This window comes from Marmota marmota, unplaced genomic scaffold, assembly GCF_001458135.2.
Source record: "Marmota marmota marmota unplaced genomic scaffold, marMar, whole genome shotgun sequence".
Lineage (NCBI taxonomy): Eukaryota > Metazoa > Chordata > Mammalia > Rodentia > Sciuridae > Marmota > Marmota marmota.
In genome coordinates, this window is record NW_025999998.1 from 14,213,248 (window position 1) to 14,240,395 (window position 27,148).

General features: G+C 38.3%; 1 protein-coding gene across 5 annotated transcripts in view; it reads left to right on the forward strand.

Moving 5' to 3' along the window:
* The window catches only part of Gda (guanine deaminase), a 92,889-nt gene that overhangs the window by 10,629 nt on the left and 55,112 nt on the right, over positions 1 to 27,148 (forward strand). The gene's annotated exons all lie outside the window — the stretch shown is intronic.

Consider the following 27,148-nt stretch of genomic DNA (forward strand, 5'->3'; position numbering starts at 1 on the left):
TGGGCCTATGCTGAATGCTGTGCAGTCATAATCTCAGAAGCTCTTGTGGCTACTTATTGAGATGAAATAGCTTTACTTGTTTCATAGACAAGGAAACTGAGACTCCGAGTGAGCTACATCCCTAGCCCTTTTTATTTGTTATTTGAGACATGTTCTCCTTAAATTGCTGAGGGGCTTGCTAAATTGCTGAGGCTGGTCTGGAGCTTGCTATCCTCAAATTCGAGGATCCAGCTTCCTGAGTTACTGGAATCATAGGCATGCACCAGTGTGCCCGACTGTGCAACAAACATCTAATGATCAGTTGGATGACTTTTCTGTCTCTTGAAGTCATTAGGTAGCTGTTTGATTTGCCAGTCAAACAGCAAATTTACAAATAGCTATTGTTTTAGTCAGTTTTTGCATTACTGTCACCAAAATGCCCAACAAAAACAACACAGAGAAAAAAAGTTTTATTTAGGACTCACAGCTTCAGAGGTCTCAGTCCATAAGTGACCAACTCCATTGCAGTAGGGGAAAGTTGTCAGGGAGAAATGTGAAGGGGCCACAGAGAAGAATAACCCTTCTTGGGCAGGCCCCCAGTTACCATCTCTTCCAGTCACTCCCTACCTGCCTATAGTTCACACCCAGTTACAGCTCTCACAATCCAATCATTGCACCTCTGAATATTCCTGCATTAACAGGGGCTTTGGGGAGACATTTCACATCTAAACCAAGACAGCTTTCCTTACTTAAATTGTTAATAGGAATTTAATTCCCAAGACTAAAGATAGACTCAAATGAAATTGACCAAATTATTTTATGTGCTTGAATGAATATGTCACAATGAACCCCACTATGACATTTAATTGTAATGCACCAATAAAAATAATTAACTAAGAAATAAAGATAGATACATTTCTTCTGATACAGATTCTAAAATTGATTAAGCATCTCTCAAAAGATTTTGTTTCATGCGTGGCTTTGATCTTAGATCCTACCTTCAAAAAAGAACAACAACAAAAACCTATTATCCTTTTCCTTAGTGAAAGTATTGTTTGGGCTGGGGTTGTGGTTCAGTGGTAGTGCGCTTGCCTAGTATATGTGAGGCACTGGGTTCGATCCTCAGCACCACATACAACAAATACATAAAATAAAGGTCCATCAACAACTTAAAAAAATATATATTAAGAAAAAAAGAAAGTATTGTTTAGTTAACTTTAATCACACTAACTTATTAACTCAAATGGATAAATTACATTAAGTTTAACTTTAAATTGATATCTGTTTTTCAAAGCCTTTCTGACTGTTGAAGTTGGTGTCTCTGTGAAACACTGTTTTCTTCCCTTGAATTAGCTACAGGCACATTATTACCTGAGACCATTTCACCACAAATATAGCTCATGTCTTCTCTACCTGTCATGGTCTGCTCAGGTTGGCATCACCATAGGATCTGTTGCTATGGTCACAGTGCTCTTTCTCTTCTCAGCCTTATCATTGGGTTTTAAAAAATTATTTGGACAGAAGTGCACCTTCCTCAGCAAACTGCAACTTAAAACCCAAGTGTTCCAAGCCTCAGTTTATTGACAAGCTATTCTTTCATGAATTAAAAAAAGAAATCTATGAAGGCTAAAGCAATTACAAGGTAATTGTAATTTAAAGTGAATTCTAAGGTTACCTATAATGATACAAGAAATTTAAAATTTCAAGGTTCCCCAACAACTTAAATGGAAAGAAAAAGCCTATCAAATAACCATACATTTCTCACCCTCCCACATTCTTATATACAAACTACATTTATAGTAGGAGGTATAAAAATAAACCCTAAATAATTCTAACTTTTGCAGAGTAGGAGTAGAGAGTGGGTGGTGTGGAGAATAATTTAAACTTTTTTTGTATTACTATTTTTTGTTTCCTTGTTATTTGTTTTTATAATTTAAAACCAATTTTTAAAATTGAATTTTCTCTTAATTGTGGTAAAATACACATAATATAAAATTCACTATTTTAAAGTGTGAGATTCGCCAGGTATGGTGGCCCTTGCCTATAATCCCAGCTACAGGGGAGGCCAATGCAGGATGATTGCAAAATTCAAGGCCAGCCTCTAAAACTTAGTAAGACCCCATCTCAAAATAAAATAAAGGACTGAGGATATAGCTCAGTGGCAGAGTCCCTTGGGTTCAAGCCTTAGTACAGCTAAAAAAATAAATTAATGAAAATGTAAGATTCAGTGTCATTTATTGTGGTCATAATACAATAAGTTGTATAATGCAACACTATCAACACTTACAACACTATCAACACTATCTTGTTCTAGAATATGTTCATCACCCTAAAAGAAACTCTTTAACCTAAAGCAGTCATTTCCTACCCTCTCCTCTCACCCCACCATCGACCACTATTCTGCTTTCTCAATCAATAGACTTGCCTATTCTGGATTTTTTGAGTAAATGTACATGCACAACACATGATCTTTTGTGTCTGACTTTTTCCACTTAGCATAATGTTTTTGTGTGTCATCCATTTGGTGGCAGGTGTCAAGAGTTTATTCCTTTCTATAGTTGAATACTCTTCCAGTGTTTGGATAGACCACATTTAATTTATCGATTCATCAGCAAATGGGCATTTGGGTTGTTTCTATACTTTGTTTGCTTTCTACAGTGCTGTTATGAACATTTCATGCACAGGTTTTGAAATCCAATTTATTTTTTAAAATTGTTTTATGGCTCCCTGTTGCCTAACCTTGGGCTAACCATAGGCCTGGTCTTGCTATTTGCCCAAACTTCCATATTGGCTTATGTCTTTGTGTCTTTGTCCATGTTCCTTCTTTACTTGCCACCCGCTGCATGAGTGAATACATGCATGTGTATTCATATATGAACATAGGAAAGTAATGTCCTATTCATTCTTCTGTCTTTCCTATTCCCATCCTCCCTCCCTTCCCTTCGTTCCCCTTTATCTAATCCAAAGTACTTCTTATTCTTCCCTAAACCTCCCCCGCCCCACCTTGTGTATTAGCATCTGCATATCAGAGAGAAAATTCAGCCTTTGGTTTTTGGGGATTGGTTTATTTCACTTAGCATGATAGTCTCCAGTTCCATCCTTTTAAGGCTCAATTTAAGAGCCATATTCTTAATGAGGTCATTGCTGACCCTACTCCTTCTCTTCAGCTCACAGGCAGGACTGACAGCTGGCTTCTTTGTACCCCACTTTCCACTCAGCATCTCTTTATGGCTCATACTCTATCTCAAGAATCTCCCCAATGACCTAACTTTGAAAATAGGTCCTTCACTTTGTCACCTTGGTGTCCATAACACCAGCACTTTGTAGGCAGTCTGATGAATGTGTATTGAATAAATGACATCTGGATGATTTTCACTACAGGTTAATCAGTTTGGAAAAGTTCTTACTTCATGAGCCAGCTACGTGGGCAATGGCTTAAAATAGCTTCCAAATAACTAATTGTTTGAGTAAGAACTCTGGGTTTTCTAAGCCTAGATGTTTGGTAACAACATATTTTGCTACTGTGTATTTGACCACAGCAGGCTATAACTAGTTTCATGTCCTGGTGAATAATTAAGAAGCCTGGAAAAGCAGATTTTAATTAAAACTCTGAGACCTCATAAAGTTCCCAATGCCTTTATCTTGGCCTATGTTAAGGACTTGGAATAATGGGGATTATAGAGGCCTGCTTATTGCCTTTGGTTTTGTATTGTGGTTAAGGGTTTGCTTCTTCATAAAGTGGTAATTTACTTGGAATGTTGCATGTAAATTGCTACTTACAATTTACAGTCCTGGAACATGGTAGACCCTCCATAAACAATAGCTCTTATTATCCATCTCCTGTTCCTCAAAGTACTTTACAAAGTGCTTTTGCACAAAACTAGCATTCGATAAATGTTTTGTTTGTTTAAGTGAAAGAATGAATATCGAATGGACTGTTTTGCTCTGTATGGAGAAGAAATGGTTGATCAACATTCTCAGCTGGTTGTAGTCAATGCACTTAGAGACCAAGAAGTAACCCTACTTGTGCTTTCCACATAGCAGGGCAGATTTTTTTTCCTGTGCTATTTCACATAAAAGTTGTTTTCTTCCTGCATCTGAAGTGTGGTTTCGTGCAACCCACAGCCCCTTTCTGAAGTACAACACACAGAAGTCATTCGGTGTCCTTAGCGCAGCATGGGTATTCATACCACCTCCTGTTCCAGCAGAGCATGGACTCAATGGCTAGATGGAGCTGTTATTCTTGGAGATCTTAAGGGCTGATGATAGCTGATGAAGAGTGAGGACTTCGGGGTGCTAGGATAAAATAATGAACAAAAGAGATGCAGCCCCTGTCTTATTTGCACTTGGAATCAACAATCAAATGAGTATGTATAAATATATAATTTCTAAAAGGGGAAAATATACCGAATGCTTTGGAGATAGAAATCAGCTTATTTTGAGGAGATACTTCAAGAAATAATTCCTAAGGAAGTGACATCTGAGCTTTGTCTGAAGGCCAAATAGAAATTCATGAGGCAGAGAAGGAATGGGAAGGGCCTGCACAAAGACCCAGAGTGAGGAAGAACCGGGAACTGTGTGATGAAGGATGAGAAGCAGTAGGTGGTGGAGACAGATGAGGCCAGAGATGAAAGCAGTAGCCACATGGAGTGTCCTCGTAGATCTTCCCCTTTACTCGAAGGGCAGTGCAAAGCCAATGAAGGGTGTTAGAAGAGTGGTAGAGCAGGTCTGCTCATTTATAATATGTGCACTGGAGCAGGCATGAGTGGCTGCTGAAGGAGAGATGAGTTAGCAGGTGATTTCAGTGGACCATGAAAGAGACAGGTAGGTGGTGTTAGGATGGGGAGAAGTGGGCACATCTGTGACACAAGGAGGAGGCAAGGCCGATGGGATTTATAACAAATGACTACAATATGAGAGAGGATGCTTCCCCTGAGTTTTGGGCTTGTTCAACTGCATAGATGGGGTGGCATCTCTGAGCTAGGGAGCAGAAGAGAGCTCCAGCCAGGGAGGACAGTTCCAGAGATCAGATTTGATCATCCTGAGCTGAGGTCCTCTGTGACATCTATGTAGAGATATCAAATGAGCATTGGCTTGCAGGTCTGGGGCTTAGAAGAGATGTCTGAGCAGGAGTTATGAAGTGTAGAGTCAGGGCTGAGAAGAGAACAGGAGCTAGATTAACTTCTGTGGTTGTGTCTGGAGTTCAAGAGAACAACATAGAATGAGAAAGCAACCCAAAGATCAGAGAAGACCATGCTGTCTGGAAGGCAAGATGCTTTAAAACAGAGGGAGAAGGGTAGATGTCAGAAGTTACTAAGCAGCAACCATAAGAAGAACCCTGCAAATATGTATAGTAAATTTAGCAACTCCATTAGCAACTCACTGTTCACCCTAGGAAGCTATTTTAGCAGATTATTGTAGACAATAATGATAGGTGACCTTTTTTAAGATAATAAATATATGATATTTTCATTTATCATATGACAAAAATAGCAAAGTACCTACAAATAAGTTACGTTTGTTTTATTCCATCAATGCTTAAGCTCTCAGAGGATATTTATACAAATGTTTGCTCTTGTAGCATTCTCGGGGCATAATGCTCTCGATGTCCTCCTGTTTTCAAATACTCTGGTAAGGTTTTTGTAGATCTTTACATTTCAGGGGACTTTAGTGAACACAAACTGCTGGTTCAGAATTCACTTGGGTTCATACTCTCTTGTGCAAACAATATTTCTCAGCCTGCCTTATTATATAGTGATTAGCTCTCTCTAAGTACATTGCAAGAGTTATGTAAGCATGCTGCTTTTGCCCATTTGCAAATATTTAATTTAAACGGATGCCAAAGTACTGGCAAACACATATATGCTGGATCTTAGAAATAGTCTCAGCTTTCTTAAGAATCATTTTACCACTTTATCTCAGGAGTAAACTTGGCATCTCAGTGTCACTGGAAGTCTCAGCATACAGTTAGTGTATACAGTATATAGTACAGGATGCCAATACTGAAATTTATTTTATTAAGATCAAATAGGTAAGGCATGATTTTTCTACAAATAAGAGATAGCTTTGAATCGAAATAGTCAAACAGATAAAGCCAGGTGAGACAATAGAAGCAGATGTTTCTTTCATTCAAAAATGCATTTTAATCCCAGTGAAGTCCTTCCCTAAAGGCACTGAGAAAATCCTCATCCTCCCTTACCACCTCCCTCCCTCCTGACTATACAAGGAAAATTTAATCCAGTGGAAAGAAAAAAAAAATATATCAATGACTCATATTAAGAAGGAAAACTACAGTTTTTAAATGTGTGAATGGAGGTTTGTACAATCATCCCCCCCTCCATCCAGATAATCAAGTGGGAAGTAGAAGAAAACCTAGAAGATTTAGGCTTTATTTATGGCAAATGAAAGTAGAATAAGGAAAACTATCCCTGTGTTCTAGGCAGATTGGATGCTTCTGAAGTGTCAAGTCATTGGTCAGATAGCTTGGGTGAGTGCCGCAGCCCGGCTGGCTGGGCAAAATAACCAGGGGGTGACGAATAACTTGTGTACGTTGATACAGCAGGAGTAGGAGCCCTTTATTGCAGGACAGGAGCAGTATTTATACATTCCACACAGCTTATCTAATTAGCATAAACTAGATACATCAGTCAACCAATCAGGAATCTCTACACCTAATGGCTCCGTTTTGTTACTTCTCAAACCACTCCCTCTGACATTTTGCCAGGCACCATCCAGACTTGTTTACCAACTTTAACATTCCCCTGGCAAAATGCCAGGTGTTATTTTGACTTGTTTACAGACTCTAACAGGTGAGCAGACAGGAAGAGGATGAGATTTGGAAAGGAAAGGTTTGTATGCCACATTTAGGCAGCAATGTAGATTTCTTCAACGTCTTTAAATGTCCTCATCTTTTTGTCCACACCCTTAATGCCCTGACTCTTATTTCTCCACTATATACACTTTGCTCATCACCTCCTCCAAAAAACCAAAACCAAAGCCAAAACAAACAAACAAAGACCCCATGGGTTATTTTCCTTTCTTTTTGTTTTCCCAGCTTAACCCATAGTGTGAATTTGGCCCATGAAAGCCTACTGCCACGCATTGTTCTTGGTTTCTTATATGCATGTAAGTTTTATTCCCTCTGCCAGAAACTCTTGAAAAGCAAGAATGATTTCTTATATATTTTCCTGAGTGCTTAGTGGTTTGATGGACATATGATATACATGTCAATGTATACAAGACAATTTCAGGTCCTCCAAGTGTTATCAACTTAAATGCTGCCTTTCTGAGTAGGGCAGACTATAGTCCAAGAAGCCCATTCTAAGCAATCCTGGTCTTTCCACTCCCAGCCTCTGTATGTGGTGATTTGATTGGCAGACATCCTGTCCCTGGCCATCAGGCACAGGTGTAACTTTCACAGATGAACCTAGAAGATAATTTGTAATTTTTGGAGGTTGTGTGTTGGACTTCTGAAAGCTACATGTTGGTACATTGGTCACTGTCCTTTAGCAGCTAGTGTGCACAGCTGCCCATCAGCAAAAAAACCTCTGTGATTTCTTTTTCTGTCATATATGCAGTATCTCTCAAGTGCTTGGTGCTTTCAGAAAATGTTCTAATGTTCTTGAGGAAATTGCTGAATAGGTGAAGATACAGTCTTATCAAAGTAAGTTTCTTTTAATGAGTGTTGCTTCTGCCTAGACTGTAACCTCCATGGAGGAAGACAGCATGGCTTGCTCATATTGTGTCCCCAGCACTGGGGCACATCACCTGGATGATAAAATGTCCTCAGCAAATATGTATGGAATGGATGAATAAGAAAAGGATTATTTCTAATAAAGGTAAAACATGGTATAATGCTGGTATAGTTTAGATTTGTCTCTGATAGGCTCATGTGGTCTCTAGCCTGTAGCACTACTGGGAGGTGGTGGAACCTTTAGGAGATTGGGCCTAGTGGAAGAAAGCTAGGGAACATGCCTTGAAGGGCTGTTAGAGCCCTGGCCCTTCTTTTCTTTTCTTTGTTTCATGGCTGCCACAGGGTGAACAGGCCTTTCCACCACATGCTTCTGCCATGATATAGTGTACCACCATATGTCTAAAGCAACAAGGTCGAGAGACCGTAGACTGCAATTTCTAAAACTGTGAGTCAAAATAAACCTTTTATCTTTATAAATGGATTATTTTAGGTGTTTTGTTACTGTGATGGAAAGCTGACTAAGATAAACACTTACCATATTCCAGGAACTGTTCCAAGTCTTTTAAACTTATTATTTCATTTAACTCATTAACAAGTTCTTTGACTCACTTAGTTCTTGAAGGACCCCTGTAAGTGAAGTACTATTTATTTCTATCTTGCAGATGAGAAAACTGAGTCATTAACAGTTTGAGTCCCTTGTTTAAAATCATGTGACTAGTAATTGGTGTAGTTAGGATTTAAATCCATAAGTCAGGTTCCAAAGAACTTTTAACAGTTCTGCTATGGGAGAAATTAATGCTATACTGGTTTCTAGTGTTTGGGGATACATGAAAGTCTTATGCCATTGTATGGTCACTAACCTTTGTGTATTTTTGTTTTCTTTTGACCTTTTGTCTTGCCAAAGCACACTTCTAAGGAATTATGACAATTTGTCTATAAACTTTCTAAAGCAAGGATGTGACCCAAGATCACCAAATTCCTAATTCTTAATCAGTTCTTACCATCACTGTTCATGTTGTTACATGTAGGGCTTTATTTTATTTTAAATTTGCCACGCTGGTAATGAAATGCAGGGCCTTATCCATGCTAGGCAAGTGCTCTACCTCTGAGCTACATTCCTGGCCCTATGTCAAGGCTTTAGAAGGAGGTGAGGTACGGTCCCCGGCTTTTGAAAGTAGGAAAAGTAAAGTAGGACTTGTGTATGACTGGCAGTCTTCATACACAAGAAGAATTTGCAAAGCCAGTAGCTCAGGTTTGTTCAGAGTTTCTTTTATTAACTCCAGGAGTTGTTGATTGAGCTAAGCAGGCAATTCAATAAACCTCATAATATGTTGATCGTGTGAAACCTAATGCCAAGTCTATTTTAGAGCCACCATGAAGATAACATAAAGAAACAAGGGGCAAAAGAGCATCCAGTTCCATGGAATACTTCTTGTTGGACTCAGATTTTATTGGTTAAATCCATTCTTTTGAAATGAAGCCGTGGCTGATTTAATTTGGCTGTTCTGAAGCCTCGCTCTGTAGATAGCCACCACCATTTCTGTGCATGTTCTTATTGATTTTTTTTAAGTAGGTAATGTAATCAAACTGTGGAATAAGTTTCCTGGTGTGATTTATTTAAAGAGTTTTCCCAAATTATAGGTATGAAGTCTTGGGAGTTCTGTTTTGGACCAACATTTTGCTTCTCTGCTATCTTTCAGCTCCTACTGTGCAGTCAAGCTGATGAAAACAAGCTTGTGTTAGAATTAGACATTGTAAAACATTTGGTTTTCCAGGAGATCTGAGGATGGCTTTGTAATTAATGTGATAGAGGAAAAAACAGAACAAGGATTTTTTAATTACACCATTGCTATGGTTTGGGTCTAGAGTGTTCCTCAAAGACCCATGTATTGAAGGCTTGGTTCCCAATCTTTGGTGCCATTGGAGGTGGCTTTGCTTCTTAGCCACCAGAACTGAATGGGTTTCCTCTGCCCTGTGCTCCCCACCATGATGTTCTGCCTTACCACAGGCCCAAAGCAACTGGGTCAAGCAACCATGGACAGAAACCACTAAATCAATTAGCTAAAACAAACCTTTTCTCCTTGTAAACAAATTATTTCAGGTATTTTTGTTATAGCAATGAAAAGCTAACAAAACTATATGTTCGAAAAAAAAATGGTAATTTAAAAATAGGTCCTTCAGCTTTCAGGAAAAGAAGTTCCTCTACGCTCTACTCCCATGTCCTGCATCTGAACTTCCAGGAGGAAGTCTTCCCTGTTATTCTGTACAGCTATGTCCTAGTGACCAAAAAGGATGAAGAGAGATCAATTGTAAACTAAATAAACAGAAAGAAACATATTTTTTGGCATTAAAAAAATTAAAATTAAAATCCCCTGACATTAAAAATCAGGGGATATGACATCCCAGATCATTTTCTGGTTGCATAAAAATATAAGGAAAAGATGGATTATACCCACAGGTTTGACTAAGAATGATAGGCTGATGAATATGCTTGTATATGCACTAATATGCTGTTCTCATAATTATCCTTGAGCTCTTGGGATGAACCAACTGCAGTAGCACCTGGGGGTATTTATACATATTAATTTTAAAAATAGAATACTGGTTGGCAAGAATGACTCTCCTGATACTATATAAAAGGTAAAGCAAGAAGCAGAAGACCAAAAGAAAAATAAAGCTCATTCCCGACTTCATGCTAATACAGATCTTTTTTACTATGTAATAATTGGATTTTTGTGGAGTTGAATATAAAGGAGATTTATAAGTTAAATGATGTTAAAATAATATATACAGCTACAACTTGGGATCCCTGAACTATGGAAGGGATTCTTTACTTAAAGGACTGTGGGCCGATGGATTAGGCAGTATCCTTTGTGTGTGTGTCTCTTCCTCATCTGTAAAGTGGACATGGAAAAGGTACTATTACCTCTCTAGCCACTTCAAATGGATCTCTACGGAAATCTTTGTTTACATTTTAGAAATTCTCTTCCACCACGAACAACTCAGCAAGAGCTTTAAGTCAATAAATATTTATTGAGAGCTTTCTGTTGCCAGGCCACGATAGGCAATAGAGCTACAAAGATGAAAACACATTGACTCGACCCTTGAGATCTAGGAGGCCAGTGAATTGCAGTAGCCATGACATGGGAAGCTGGTGATCAGTGGTTTAATAGTGAAGTAAGGCAATGTATTTGGAAATGTGTGGTAAACCTTAAAACTTTTAAAATAAAGGTCAAATAAGAGTGCTGTGGACTAGGGCTGCATTTTGATCTTTGTGGTCAACACATTACTGTGTTGGTATAAAGTATAAAAATAAATCTGTATAGATTGTGTTCATTTATTTATTTTTTTGTTTCTAAAAGAAATTAAAACATTTTTGTGAGTCCATTAAAGTATCAAGGACTCCCTGATTACCTGCTTATTGCATGTAATTGAACAGAGTTGACCCCACTATAATCTAAGGAATTGCCATGGGCATAGAGAGTAGAAGTTGTTCCTTGCTTGGGAGGTAAGTGGCTGGATAGGAGGTTGAAAGAGGGGCTTGTGAAATCCTACAGATGTAACCTAAGTCTTACTCTCATTCTCTACAGGCTGTTTACTGACACTATTCTGAGCTATGTCTAACCTATTATTCAATCCATTAACATCAGAGCAACAATTATAACTTTCATTTCTTAAGAAGTTTCTACTTGGTTCTTATGCAGATCTGCCTGACTTTTTTTTTTTTTTTTTGGTTCAGTGCAACTACCTATTGATTGGTGTATTTTCTCATTATTCTTTCTGGCATTTCTAACCTTTTGGGGGATATTTCTGAAACCCATCCTTGAGAGTTCCTTTAGTTTATATTTTCTAGGATTAAAAATTCTCATAGCTTTTAAAATCTAAAAGTGTCTTTCTGTTGTCTTTATCTTGAAAAACACTTTTGCTGGAGACAGAATTCTAAGCTGACAATTTCTTGTAGTAATTGAAAATATTTGGCAACTGTACTCCGACTTCCCTGGTTGCTGAGGAGCTGTCTGATGTCAACCTAAATATCTGTTCTTTAAGGGAATGATTTGTTTAGGTACATTTTGTTTTCTTCCTACTGAATATGTATCATGCTTTCTGTATCTGTGGATTGGCATTTGTATCAGTTCTGGAAAATTCTCAACCATTATCTCTTCTAATATCGCCTCTCTTCTTTCTCTCTCCTCTTTTCTTTAGGACATTGGTGAGATATGTCTTAGTCTTTCTTTTGTCTTCCATTCTCTTAACTTCTTGTTCATGGATTCTATCCCATTGCCTCCTATCTGGCCACATACCCTCCCCAGCACAGGCCATGTATGGCTTCTGCACTCTGCTGATGTTCTTCCTAACACCTTGGGATTGCTTTCCCAGGTCTTCTGATGCCACCATTCTGTGGGGAGTTCTGCAGGAACAGCCTGGTCAGGATGAAGTTGCTCTACTCTCTACTCCCATGGCAATTCTTTAGTTTATAGTGGAGTCTTAACTGTTGTGTATTCCATCTGTTAACTTAGTTATAGCAACACTGAAATTCCCTTTTCTAAAAGTGATTTTTCAAATCTATCTGATCATTTTAAATTATCTTTTGTTTGCTCTATTTTATGATTCCATTCCTTATTTTGTTAAGTAATACCTTGTATATATTTTGTATCAGATATTTTTAATATCTGAAATCTTTGAGATTCTAAATCCAGACTTTGTAGTTTCTACTAGTCTTTACTAATGATAGTTTATTTTGGTTTCAGTTTGAGGACTTTGTTTGTTTGTTTGTTTGTTCGTGCCAGGGATTGAACTCAGGGACACTTGAGCACTGAGCCACATCCCCAGCCCTATTTTGTATTTTTTATTTAGAGACAGGGTCTCACTGTCTTGCTTAGTGTCTTGCTTTTGCTGAGGCTGGCTTGAACTCATGATCCTCCTGCCTCAGCCTCCCAAGCTGCTGGGATTACAGGCATGTAATCCCTGCCTGGCTGAGGACTTTTGATTATGGGTTCAATTTGGTTAATCTTAATCTGGGAGAACCTGGGGTCTAAATTCAAGATGTGGTCTTCCAGAAAAGATTTTATTTTCTTCATGTTGGCAGCCAGGGATGCTTGGGCCCACCATGTTTTTTTTTTTTTTTTTAAATCTAAGCTGACTGCTTACTGCTCCTCTTTCCATTTAGAGGCTCTTTCCCCGCCCCGTTAATTTTGATACTTCCCCTTATGTCCTGCAAGTGCTCCCTAAAAAATCTTACACAGAAGCATGTAGTTATTTTGTAGCTGGAAGGCCCCTTAGGACATCTTGCCCACAGTATTTCTAAAAGTGGAAATTGCTGTATTATTAAATACTTATTCTGTTCCAGGCACTCTTGAGCATTTGACTTATGCTGTCTCATTTAACACAACTTTATGAGAAAAGGAAATTTGTTTCCCTCATTTTTCAGACAAGGAATTGCAGTGCAGTGATTGAATAATTGTTGACAATGTTACACAGTTGAAAAAGCTAGAATTTTTTTAAAAAGTATCTCAAAAAATTCATATACATATTAGGAAATTTAAAATGTACAAAAGGACAGGTGGTAAGTCTTCTTCCTTTTCCTGTTTCTATTCCCTGAACATGGCATTGCCCTCCAGGAGGCAACAGGTTTTTACTGTTTTTAAAAAATTAAATTATTTATTTATTCTAATTTGTTGTACATGATGGCAGAATGCAGTTCATTTCATATTACACATAAAGAGCACATTTTTTCAAGTCACTGGTTGTACACAAAGTATTTTCACACCATTCATGTCTTATACATGTATTTAGGGTAATGATGTCTAACTCATTCCACCATCATTCTTACCCCATCACCCCCTCCCTCCCCTTTGCCTTATCTAAAGTGCTTCCATTCCTCCCACACTCTTCCCCCATCACCATCATGAGTCAGCATCCTCATATCAAAGAAAACATTCAGCCTATTTTTTTTGATACAGCATATAAAATATAGAAGCTTTTGAACACATATATATAATTACATAGTATAGACTGTATTATATGTTACATATAAAAATTATATACTGCATTACATGTTATATACATATGCATATATACTATATTATATATGTAAATATAACATGTACTACAGTATATAATTTTACATGTAACATACATAATACATTAGATGATTTTTTTGTACATTACATACTGTATAAAATAGTATATATGATATTTATTATCCATTATATGTTTATTTTTTCTAGAAAAACAGAAATAACATAAGTGAAAAGATTCTTTGAATACTCAGCCCATGCCTGGTACTTCTCATCTGTTACTTCCTTTATTCATTTGAGAACTATTATTTTTATTTTATAGGAGAGACACTGAGCCTTAGAAAAGTTAAGTAACTTGCCCACGGGTTTGTAGATAGCAGGAAGCAGAGCGAGGGTGCAATCAGGTCTTCAGGGTTCCTGAGCATGCATGCGTTGGTTTTCAGAGGGAGCTGATGTACGGCTGACACCCCAAGCTCCTCTGCCCTGGGTTAGGGAGAGGGTCGGGTCGAGGCTGGAGTTAGGATTTGCTTTAGAATCTCCCCTCTGGATGTGGCCTGCAGAGATTTGATTTAGAATTGCTGGCCTCTGGGGCCTAGAATGGGGCACAGACACCAGCTTTCTGCATCCAAGTGGTTGGTTTCATATGTTTAAGGACGAGCTTTTGTCAGCCTCTTCTATTTTGAAACTCCTTCCTCTCTTCTTTTCTTCTTTTCTTAGTCTTTCCAACCTTCTTGAAAACATTTACTTTAGTGCCTTTGTGTGTCTAGCACCTTTTTGGGTCCTAGAAACATCAAGGTACAAAAGCATTACTGTCTTTTGAGGAAGAGAGGCTTTAGTGGTGAGAAAAATAATCCTACCTCCAAATTAGAATTCAGTGCATGAAGTGATTGGTATTAGTTTCCTATGGTTGCTGTAACGAATCACCCTAAACTCGGTTGCTTAAAACACTACATACTGATTGTTGTGCTTCTGTAGTCAGAAGCCTGATATCCGGTTCACTGGGCCAAAATCAAGGTACCAGCAGGGCTCATCTCCCTGGAAGCTCTAAGGGAGGGGCCACTTCCTTGCCCTTTCCAGTTTCTGAAGTATCATTCCTTGTATTCCAGGTTCTGGGCACCTCCTCCATCACTGCAGCATCTTGCTGCAGTGGTCACATTGCCTTCTTCCTCTGACTCCCTCTTTTAAGGAAACTCTGATGCATTTAGGACCCACCTAAACTCACATTAAAACCCTTAATTTAGCCACATCTGTAAAGACACTTTAAGGAAGTGTTAGGTAGCACTCACAGGTTCTAAGGATTAGGATTAGGGCCTGGCTATCTTTAGGGGACATTATTCCACCTACTACAGTGATATTGGCAAATGCACATGAACAGTGCCCAAAGGACATGTCATTCAGCTTGAGGGAAAAAGTCTAAAAAGTCTCCAGGGGAAGTGGCTGACCTTCAGCTAAATTCCACACAGTAGGAGAGAGTGAGCCTCTGTGTTGTTACCCCCGGTCCAGTCCCTCTGAGTGTCCCTCTGAGTATTACCTTTTGGCCCTCTACCCTAGACTTCCCATGTCAGCCCGTCTCCTCTGCCTTGTTTTCTCCAGATACATCAGCCTCTTACAGGGAGTTCACATTCATGTCTGGAGAGAAGACTCCTCTCTCTGTGTCCACTCCTGGCCCTGCTTGAGAACTGCAATCCTGTCTCCACATGGGCTGTTGGACAGCTCTGTCTGCAAGCTCTGCTCCACACACCTGTCCTCCAGACCTCCAAACCAGCCCCCTTGGCTTCTGCAGTTCTGCCCTTCGCCTTCTTTTCTCATCCAGAGATATGTTCAATTCAACAGTTCCCTCCAGACTGGGCACACCAAGTTGTGTAGGTCCTTCCTCAACATTCTGCTCACCTCTTTCCTTCTCTCTCTGTTCTTCTTGCACTGACTGTTGTCTGTACTCAGATGAACCATTCACATGGAGGAGGTTTCTGTCCCTCGCTAAGCTTTCTCCTCCCCATATCTTAAAATCACTGCTTCAATACTTCTTGTATATGAATCTTGTTTTAAAATGTCTAGAGAATACATTGTAAATTACTTAGTATGACACTTCAGGGTCCTCGTGTTTCACATTCATTCACTCCCTCACCAAATGCTCATCAGGATTTCTCACGTGTTGAGGCTGTGCCGACACCATAGTATGACAGAGAGTGAAAACAGGCATTTACACTTCGGTGAAAATTTCTGTCTAATGGGGAAGACAGTATGAATACAATAATTGTGAATATTTGTGAATTTTCAGCTATAATAAAATAACAGTTCAGATTTGTATAACGCCTGGCACGTGTCCATCCCTTTTCTGGTAAGTTTTCCTATGCTGTCTTATTTAGTCCTGATTTATGTCTCCCACTTTATAGATAAGACAACTGGGGCAGAGTTTGATTGCCTGGTTTCACACAGCTGGAAAGGATGTAAGCCAGGCAGCAGCTTGGTTCTAGATTTTGTGCATGGAACTGAAAAGTGAAGTGTGTTGTGCAGTGGGAATGGGGAGTTCCCCATTGTTAATGGGGAGTAGCAGGATGAATGAGGGTTCTGGCACTTTCACTGAGGGAAGAGGTTTCTAAAGAAGGGACAGCTACACTGAAATAGGAAGGGTGAGTTGGGGTGAATTGGCAAGAGGGAACCATCCAGAGGAAAGGTATTTGTTAAGGCCCTATAGTGGGGGTCAGGGTGCTTATGAGGTTTCAAATGGGACCAAGTGGGGGAGCAGAAAGAGCAAAAGGAATGAGGATCAAGGCATGTGATTAGGGTGGGGTGGGGGAAGGTAGGTACTAAACCACCTGCTTTTTCTGTAGGTCATATTACATAAGTATTTTTCTTTATCAAATGCAGTGCAGAACCGGGAGTTCAGCTCAGTGGTTGAGTATTATCCTCAAAAGTGTGAGGTCCCGAGTTTGATCCCCAGCACTCATATATAAATAAATAATGGATGTATGTGATGGGAAGCTGTTGAGGTTTTATGCAGAAGGTTAAAGAGACATGTGTCAAAGCTTTCTGGGTCGTGCCTCAATTGATGTGGTCTTGTTCTCCAGAATAGGAAACCTGGAAAGGGACTAGCTTCAGGAATAAGATTGTGGACTCTACTTTAGACACATTGATGTTGAGATGCTCTGTGAGAAATATAAATGAGCTATCCAGGAAAACATTCAACATGTGGACCTGCAGATCACAGGAGAAGGCAGGGCTGGCCCTCTAAGTTTGGGTGAGCAGGTGGTGCATTTCTTTTAACAAGCAGGGTAGAAGGGCTCAGCTCTTGCTTCATTGACTTTTTGCAGCTGAAAGATAAACCTGTGGAAAACTTCTTTTCTGCTAAAGATAACTTGAAGCCCTAGTTGTGAGGTCTGCATTAATCTTCTGTAGCAGATTTGAATGTGGGGATGAAAATCAGGCAGAGTGGGAGGAATTAACTTTAGATTGCTTCTCTGCTTTTCACAACAGAATATCAGTGGATAATCATTCATCCTTCAATGATTGGAACTAGTTTTTGGAAATTGTAGTTGAAATCTATTAAAAGGAAATTGGGAGAAAAAAATCAAAAATTCATGTGAGCAGTTTAAGACTCAATGTTCGGGTCAAAATGGATTGTGATTGTTGGCTATTGCTGCATAACAGGTTATCCCAAAACTTACGGGCTTGAAACACAATAAAAATTATTATCCTCACAGTTTCTATGGGCCAGGGATTCTGTAGAAATTTAGACAACTGGCTCAGGCACTGGATCTCTTATGAGATCTCAGCGTGTAGGGCTACTGTCATCTGATGGTTTGACTGGGGCTGAAGAATCCATTCCTCAGCTTCAGGTTCATTCACATGACTCCAATCTTGCTGGCTGTTGGCAAGAATCTTTGGTTTCTTCCCATCTAAGCTTTCCTCAGGGCTGGTCTAATGTCTTTACCACCTCACTAAACAGCAGCAATCCAAGAACAAAAGAGCCAGGTGGACACTGTCTTTTTTATGAGCCAGACTTCAAAGTCACAGTGTAGGTGTGTCGCATTCCAAGCAAGTAACACACTTGGCCTGCTTCAAGGTTGGGGCGGGAACTAGACTCCACCTTTTGAAAGGAGGAATGTCAAAGAATTTGTGAGTGTATTTTGGAAGCACCACATGGATGTTCTGAGTCTGAGCTGTGGATGGGGCCTCCCCTCTGACCCCACGTAAGAACTGGTTTCTGCTTCAATATCTCTGACAGATGGTCATCCAGCCTCTGCTTGGCACTTCTAACTATGAGGAGTTCACTGTGTTGTGAGTCAATGAATTCCATTTTTATCCATTTCCCATTGTTAGATGCTTCTTCTATTCATGAAGTCGAAGTTGGTGGATATTCCATTACTGAAGCTGGTTCAGTTGATTTCCAGTATGTGCAGCTATTGTATCTTCTTGACATCTCTTTTCTTCAGACAAAATATTGTCAGGTCCATTCAGAGCACTGTCTCATGCTTCATGTTCAGGATTTTCCCCACGTTCTGACCATCTTCCTGTATTCCTCATTTTACATAGTAGTAGAGAATGGAAAGGAACGCCTGAGAAAGCTGGGATCCTGCAAAACGGTTTTAGTCATCAATGAAGAAAATTACAATTAGCCTGTGACCTTAAAAAGTTCTGCTAAAGCATTGAACCCAATTTCAGACTTAAGTGCAAAAATTAGTGAAACCACTCTTTACTTAGTATACTGTAATTTAAAACATAAGAAAGAGACTTAAATGTCAAACAAAAACAAAAAAAAAATCTAAGAGTAGTTTGAAGAGTGTTGGCTGCCTTCTTCTCATATAATTTATAATACAGGGAACATTTTTTCTTTGTCAAATTGTCATCCTGCTTTAGAAATTTGGATCAGCCTCTAACATTATATCCTTTGACCATCAATGTCATGAAACATCTCTAAGATGTTTTTTGGAGAATTTCTTTAGTGGTTTCTTTCTTTCTTTTTTTTTTTTCTGGTGTCACTTCTGGGACGTCTTCATTCAGTATCCACATTCATGTCCCTAAGTTCTCAGTTGCTGAGTTCTCTGTTTATAGATCTAGAGTTTTTCAGATGGTGCAGTGGCAACATTGCCAGGCTATTTCTCTTTTTTTCTTCTTTTTTAATTGATTCTTTTTAGTTATATATAACATTAGCATACATTTTGACATAACCACAAAAGCATGGAATATAATTGGCTCCCATTCAGTCTCCAGCACTTTCCCTTTCCCTACTCCTACCCCACCCTGCTCCACTCCCTCTACTCTACTGATAGTTCTGCGATTTATTTATAATCTTTAAAAAAATTAGTGTCTTGTGGATATACTTCATATTGGGTTCACTGTGGTATATTCATGTATGTACATATCAAAGTTTGGTCACACTCATCCCACTGTTCTTCTTACTCCCTTTTGGTCCCTTTTGTCAACTTTACTGATTTCCCCTCTATTATAATGAAATCCCCTCTCCTCTTTCCCCCTTTCTTTTTCTCTTTTTCTCCCTGTACCACTGCCCCTTCTCATTTGGATTAGCTTCCACATACCTTGGGCTTTTGGGGACTGGCTTATTTCACTTAGCATGATAGTCTCCAGTTCCATCCATTTACTAGCAAATTCCATAAAGTCCATTCTTCTTTATGGCTGAATAATACTCCAATGTGTCTATGTACCACATTAAAAAAATCCATTTATCTGTTGAAGGGCACCTAGATTGGCTCCATAACTTATCTATTGTGAATGCTATAAACATTGATGTGGCTGTGTCACTATAGTATGTTGATTTTAGATCTTTTGAAAGTATATCAAGGAGTAAAATAGCTGGATCATACGGTGGTTTCATTCCTAGTTTTTTGAGGAATCTCCATACTGCTTTCCAGAGTGGTTGCACTAATTTGCACAACTTTCCCCCTATATCCTTGCCACCATTTATTATTATTTATATTCTTGATAATTGCCATTCTGACCAGAGTGAGTTGAAATCTCAATGTTGTTTTGATTTGTATTTCCCTAACTGCTAGAGATGTTGAACATTTTTAAATATACTTGTTGATCATTTGTATTTGTTCTTTTGAGAACTGCCTGTTTAGTTCTGAATAAACTGCCCATTTATTGATTGGGTTATTATCATTATTATTATTATTATTTTGGTGTTAAGTTTTTTGAGTTCTTTTTATATTCTGGATATTAATGCCCTGTCTGAGGAATAGGGGGCAAAAATCTTCTCCTATTCTGTAGGTTCTGTCTTCATACTCTTGTTTCCTTTGCTGTTCAGAAGTTTTTAACTTGATGTCATCCCACTTATTGATTTTTTGCTTTTATTTCTTATGCTTTAAGAGTCTTGTTAAGGAAGTCGGTTCCTGTGCTGATGTGCTCAAGTATTGTGCCTACATTTTTTTTCTACCAACTGCAGGTTCTGGCCAAATTCCTATGTCTTTTTACACTTTGAATTGAGTTTTGTGCAGAGTGAGAGGTAGGAGTCAAATTTCCTTTTGTATATGGATTTCCAGTTTTCCCAGCCCCATTTATTAAAAAGACTATTTTTTTCCCTACTGTATGCTTTTGGCACCTTTAGCTAGTATCAGATAACTTTATTTATGTGGTTTTGTCTCTGGGTCTTCTATTCTATTCCATTGGTATTCATGCCTGTTTTGGTGCCAGTACCATGTTGGTTTTATTACTATGGCTTGGTAGTTATACTTTGAGGTTCAGTATTGTGACGTCTCCAACTTCACTCTTCTTGCTAAGGATGCTTTGGCTATTCTGGGTCTCTTGTTTTTCTAAATGAATTTTGGAACTTTTTCCCTAGATCTATGAAGAATGCCATTGATATTTTGATGAAGATTGCATTGAATCTATTTAGTGCTTTTGGGAGTATGGCCATCTTGACAATATTAATTCTGCCTATCTAAGAATATAAGAGGTCTAGTCATCTTCTAAGGTCTTTTTCAATTTCTTTTTTTGGTGTTCTATAGTTTTGATTGCAGAGGTCCTTCACCTTTTTTGTTAGATTGATTCCCAATTATCTTTTTTTTTGAAGTTATTGTGAATGGTCTTTCTGTTATTGTTATTGTGAATGTGTTTCTAGATTTTTTGTTTTTCAGCAGATTCATTACTGGAGTATAGGAACACAATTGATTTATAAGTGTTGAACCTGTATCTGGATACTTTGCTGAATTCATTGATGAGTTCTAGAAGTCTTCTGGTGGAGTTTTTAGGTCTTCTAAATATAGGATCATGTTGTCAGCAAATAGAGATGATTTGAGCTCTTCTTAGATGTTTCTTCTATAGCTCTGTTTATGTTGGATTCCAATTTTACTTCCTAATTCATCACTTTTCATTTCTTTGTGCACTTTTATCTTTGTTGACCAATTCCATTTTTCAGTTATCTATTTTTGTCAAATACCACATGCATTTATTGCTGGAGACAAGGAAGCAACACAAATACAGGCTTTGATGTCTGTGTGTGAACTGAATAGCAGATGCACAATGACCAGTCACCACAGGCTTTGGAAGACAGCATGTGATTGGTCATTAACTGTGCTGCACATATGTTACGGATACAGTAATTTGTGGAAGTAATACAGTAATTTCTGGAAGCCAAGTTTGTATTCCTGTACTTACTCACATTTAGATGCTATAGTAACTGAGACTTGAACCATGTTGTTGCAGGACTGGTGTTATCTAAATGAGCCACAGTACCAGAAATTTGTAAGAACCAAACAAAGCAAGGTTCTGCATTACTACAAATTTAACATTATTTGGAACCCACCTTGATGAACAACTTTTTCACACTGTTTAGTTTAAGCTCATGATCCTTGTTCTTATAAAGTCTCATACATCTTTGCCTTGTGCATTTCAATTTTATAAAATGTAAATGTAGGGTTTTTTTAACATTTCTTTTAAACTTCATCATGTTGGATTTAGCTTGTGGTTATCTTTTAATACCTATATAAAAGTCTGGGTGTTGTGGTGCCTGCCTATTATCCCAGTTACTTAGGCAGGAGCATCATAAGTTCCAGACCAGCCTGGGCAACTTACTGAAACCTGTCTCAGAATAAAAAGGGGTGGGAATGTAGCTCAGTGGTAACATGCCCCTGGGTCCAGTCCTCTCTACTACAAAGCAATAAAACAAAACAACAAAGAACACCAGAAAGAAAACTGGATTGTGCTTTTTTAGGGAACAAACTCTCCTTTCCAAATTCTTATCCTTGTCACATCTAAGCCATTAACAAGAACATGGCTGAGCGGAGCTCACTGACATGTGTCTAACTCTCCAAGAGTTAGACACATGTCAGTGAGTAGGAATATACAACCAGAGTTGCATTTCTTCAATGCTGATCTCATTCATTCATTCTGCCTTGGCAGAGCTTGTCCTGCAAAGCTGTTTGGTGCCATCAAATGTCTTTCTGAAATCAAGGCTGTGTCAGTAGTGGTGTCCTAAAATCCCACTCTTCTTACCTTATCAAAAATTAACACTACTGATAATATAACTTATATTTACAGAGAACTTTTAAAGTCCATGGAGCCTTTGATATATTTCATTTTAAGTTATTATGTTTAAAGTCAAAAGAGATATGGCAGATGTTATTACTAGATTTTTCAAGAAATAATAAATTAGAGAGGTCATAGGATTCGCCTTTGAATACAGAGCTAGCAAATAGCAGAATCTTGATTATTCAGTAAACCCCGTGTGTTTTCATCTCCCCAGGCTATCTCAGGGGAGCCTCTAGGCAAGAAAAAGGGTGTTTCTTGCAGTATTTTTCTTTTGCTGATTTATTAGAATAGACCAAGCTTTTAACTTCCTTTCCTATAGGGTCTTTGTTTGCTAGGACTACTGAAACATGATACCATAAACTGGGTGGCTCAAACAATATAAATTTATTGTTTCATAGTTTTGGGCCTGGTGCTCTGGGATCAAGGTGTCAGCAGGGTTGGTTGTTTCTGAGGACCGACCCTAAGGGAAGGATCTGTTCTAGGCTCCTCTCCTCACTTGCAGATGGCTCTCTTCTATGTCTCTGCACATCATCTTCCTTCTATGTATGTCTCTATGTCCAAATGGACATCCATTATACTGGACTGGGGCCTATGCTAGTGACCTCATTTTGTACTTGATTACCTCTGTAAAGATATTACATTTAAACAAGGTCCCATTCTGAATTACTGAGCATAAGGACTTCAACATTCAAATTCAAACTATTGTAGGTCTTTAAGGCAAATTTCATGTTTTCTCACATTTTTATGACCAAAGGAATAGGCTTGTGCAGGGAATCCACTTTTTCTTGTTTGACTGAATTTTTATATTAGTATCATCATTTCTGATGCAGTCTTTTGAGGTGAACTGTGGTTAGTTGACATTAACTTAGTTTTCAAGAGACAAGAATGAGTGCTTTTCCTAAATCTCAGCTGTCCACTTGCTGAATTGAATCTCTGAAGATATCTTTTGTGAAGTAGCTGCTGAAATTATTCACTTGTTTAATGGCTTCAGGATTCAAATGTGTCATTTAACTCTGGGTCTGAGATTTGTGGTGGATTTTACTCAGGGCTTGGTGCTCATTTTATACCCATCTGAGCAGTTTCCTTCTTCCATAAGTCAGTTAAGGCATCAAGGGATTCTGAATCTAGGAAACAAAAATGAGTGAGTAACAATTTGTATCTTAAAATGATTTGCACATTTCAGGGTTGTTAAGCTTCTTATAAACTACTCTTATAAACTTATAAACTACAAAACCAAGGGACAAATTATGACTTAATTTTAGATCACTGGTGCTGGGATGCTATAAACATTAATCTGTGCCATTCTGTGTCCTTGTTCCCTTCACCACTCCTGTGGCTTTTCTTCGTGGTCATTTGGGTGGATGTTCCATAGATGACCGAGGCGTGCATTTCATATGATACAAATTTTGGTTTTTTAAAAAGAACATTTATTGTGAGTTAATAATTTGCTTTCGTTCATTATTTTGATTGGGATTTTGGTATAATTTTATTTATTTATTAGAGGTGATTCTTCTTTTTAATTAACTCATAGAACAAGGGGAAAGAACAATCCCCATATCTATGTAAAGTGTAATGACAAGCAATACGAGGAGCCAGGTTATCTCTGAAGCTCTCTGTGTGAGCTCCCTATCCAATTTCCTTCCCTTCCCACCGTTATTCTAAATGCTGTGTTTACATGCTCTTGCTTTTCTTTATATATTTGTTTCTAAGTAATATACTTTTTGGTTTTTCAGCTAAAGTTTGTATTGTTTATTTATTTATTGAGGTACTGAGGACTGAACCCAGGGTCCTGAGCATGCTAGGCAAGTGCTCTACTGAGCTGCATCCCCAGCCCTAAAATTTTTGTTTAAATTGTTGCAACACAATGAAAAATAATAAAAATTTTACAATAGTAAAACAACAACAAATACCCTCTTGTATATCCTTAACCCATATTCCCTAGAGCTAACATTTTATAAAATTTGTTTCATTATTCTTCCCCACTTGGTTTAGATATATGTAAACACACACACAATTATATTTTTCTCAACTGAGAGTGTGTTATAGACTTCAGTTGTACCTCCTAAAAATTAAGGGCACTGTTTCACACAAGCACATATAATGTTCTAGATCAGGAAATTAATAGAATTCTACCACATAATCCATAACCCCTTTCAGACTTTGTCCCTTGGCCCATTTATGCCCTTAAGGACTTTTCCCACTTTCTGGTCCAGAATCCACTCCAGAACCACAAGTCACATTTACTTGTCGTAGTTTTTAAATTGCTGTCTACCCAGAACAGGTCCTCAATCTTTCTTTGTCTTTCATGTGCTGCTTAATTTTCAAGAATACAGAACAGTTTTGCTCTGTTTTTAAAATGACCCTCCATTTGGGTTCATCTTGTATTTCCTCATTGTACTGAGGTTATGCATTTGGGGCAGGAATATCACAGAAGTAACACTGTGTTCTCAGGGCATCACACCAGGGGCCACATGATGTTGATCTCTCCCATTGTTGGTGACATTAACTTTGGTCACTTGGTTAAGGTGGCGTTTGCCATGTTTCTCCACTGTAGTTATTGTCTTTGTAAAATAAATTTTGTGGGAGATACTGTGAAAATTACACAGATGTGCTATTTCTCAAAAACAAATCCACCTACTAGTTTTAACATTTATTGACGATATCTGCATGATTCACTTATTATAATGATAGTTGCCAAATGCTCATTTTTCATTTCTTCCATGTATTAGTGTTATATTATAGTTTATTTATCCACTTAAGGATAAATAAGAAGGACATCTTGGTTGCTTCCTAAAGTGACTTTTTAATCTATCAATAAATGTTTCTATAGCAAAATTGGCTTTGTAAACAACCACAATTTTTATTCCCTATGGGCATTTGATCAGGCCCTAAAGTTAAAGGAAAAATTGTTAAAAATTATTACCAATTGAAAATCATAAATAAAGACAAAACTTCCAATACATGCTACTGTAAGTCACCGGGATGGTTTTTCAGTTATATAAGTTTGATTTACATATAGCTGTGTAGTGGTCTTCATCAAAAGTCAGCAACTATGGCCCACAGGTCAAATCTGGCTTACTCCTGATTTTATATGGTCCATGAACTAATTATAGTTTTTAAATGGTTGGGGAAAAAGTAAAAAAAGAAAAAGAAAAATAGTTTTATTTCATTATGGTGGTGGCAATTGAAGCCAGGTGTTTATGCATGCTCAGCAAGTGCTCCACCACAGAGTCACATCTCCAGCCCAAGGATGATATTTTGTATCAAGTGAAAATTATATAAAATAAATTTTGGTTTCAATAAATAAAATTATGTTGGAGTGCAGGCACACCCATTTATTAGTGTATCGTCTATGGATACTTTTGACTTCAATGACAAATTAGTACAACAGAGATAATATACCCTCTAAGTCTGAAAAACTTTCTTTGTGGCCCTTTGGGGGAAATTTGGTGATGCATGGTTTATACTATCAAAGAAGCAAAAATAGAAGTCTAGAAGAATCTCTGTGAAAATCCACCAGATCCTCCTGGCTTGCCCTGTACTAATCCACATAACCTGATCTATTTCCTTATTTATAAGATGAGAATATTGGGCCTAAAATTCTAAGTCCCTTATGATGTTCTTTGGAGCATCAGTAACGTTATTCACTCTATTCTGTCTTTACAAGCTGATGGACTCTCTCCCTCCCTCCCTCCCTTCTTCCCTTCCTTCCTTCCTTCCTTCCTAAGGTAATTTCACATTATCTTTCTTTTCCATATATCTGTTTGACGTGAATTGAGCTAATATGGGAATTTTCATCTCTATTCAAGAGCTTCAGAAAATTTCAAAATCTCATGTTTTTATCAGGTTTTATTTCTTATCACAGCAGCTCAGAGTAGTTTTTGTGTGATGGGTAGAGATATATGTTTCCTTGTATTGCTGGATGGCTGAGCAATTTCACAATGCAGTTTACTCTGTTCCATGGTAACAAGTCTCTTGCCCAAATTTGCCATCTGGTGTTTGAAGCCTCTATCTTGCAGAGATTTGCTTCATTAGCTGACAGTCATTACTCATCTGCTTTGGCTTTAGTATTCTTGACATTCTTGTTATTGCTCATCCTAAAAGTCCTAGTTTCAAATAAGAAAGCAATTGGAGTTGTTTACTTAACAGAAGGGACTCAATTTCCTCATCTGGAAAATAAGGGGTTCAGATGAGAAGGTCCCTGCCAGCTGGAACCATCTGTGAATTTATGATTTTCTGAAAATTGACAGCCCACCTAGACTAAGCCTATGGCCTGTGAAAGGAAAGGCCCATGGGCCATGCCAGGCACATGATCAGTGGTGAATAAATGAGTTAATGGCCCACATGAACCTAGTCAATCTTGCTATGAAAAAGCCATTACTCCATGAAGAAAGCATCAATCATATTTTGTAATTTTGATATACTTGTTTTCTAAAATATTTTTGAGAATTCCTAAAAAGAAAGCTGAACCATAACCTATAACTCCCGGCTATCTCCTTGATTCCATTTCCTATCTTTCTCATTTCTGGTCCTTGTATTGAATCTCCACTGGTATCTCTAGGGTTTCAAAACATGTTAGGCAGCCCCTGCTCTTGGGACATTGCACTAGCTGTGTCCTCTGCCTGGAAAGTTTCTTCCATGATACAAAGCTGTTTGAGTCAGATTTTTTCAGTGATGTGACAAAAAACAACAACAACAACAACAAAAAACCCACCACCACCACCACCAACAACAACAACAATAAAAAACTGACAAGAACAATTGGAGAACAAAAAGTTTATTTGGGGGCCCACAGTTTCGGAGGTCTCAGTCCACAGACAGCCGGCTCTATTTCTCAGGGCTCAAGATGAGGCAGAACATCATGGCAGAAGTGTGTGGTGGAGGAAAGCAGCTGGGGACATGGCTCCAGGAAACAGAGAGCCGTGCTCAACAAGGACAAAATGTATACCCCAAAGGCACACCCCACTGACCC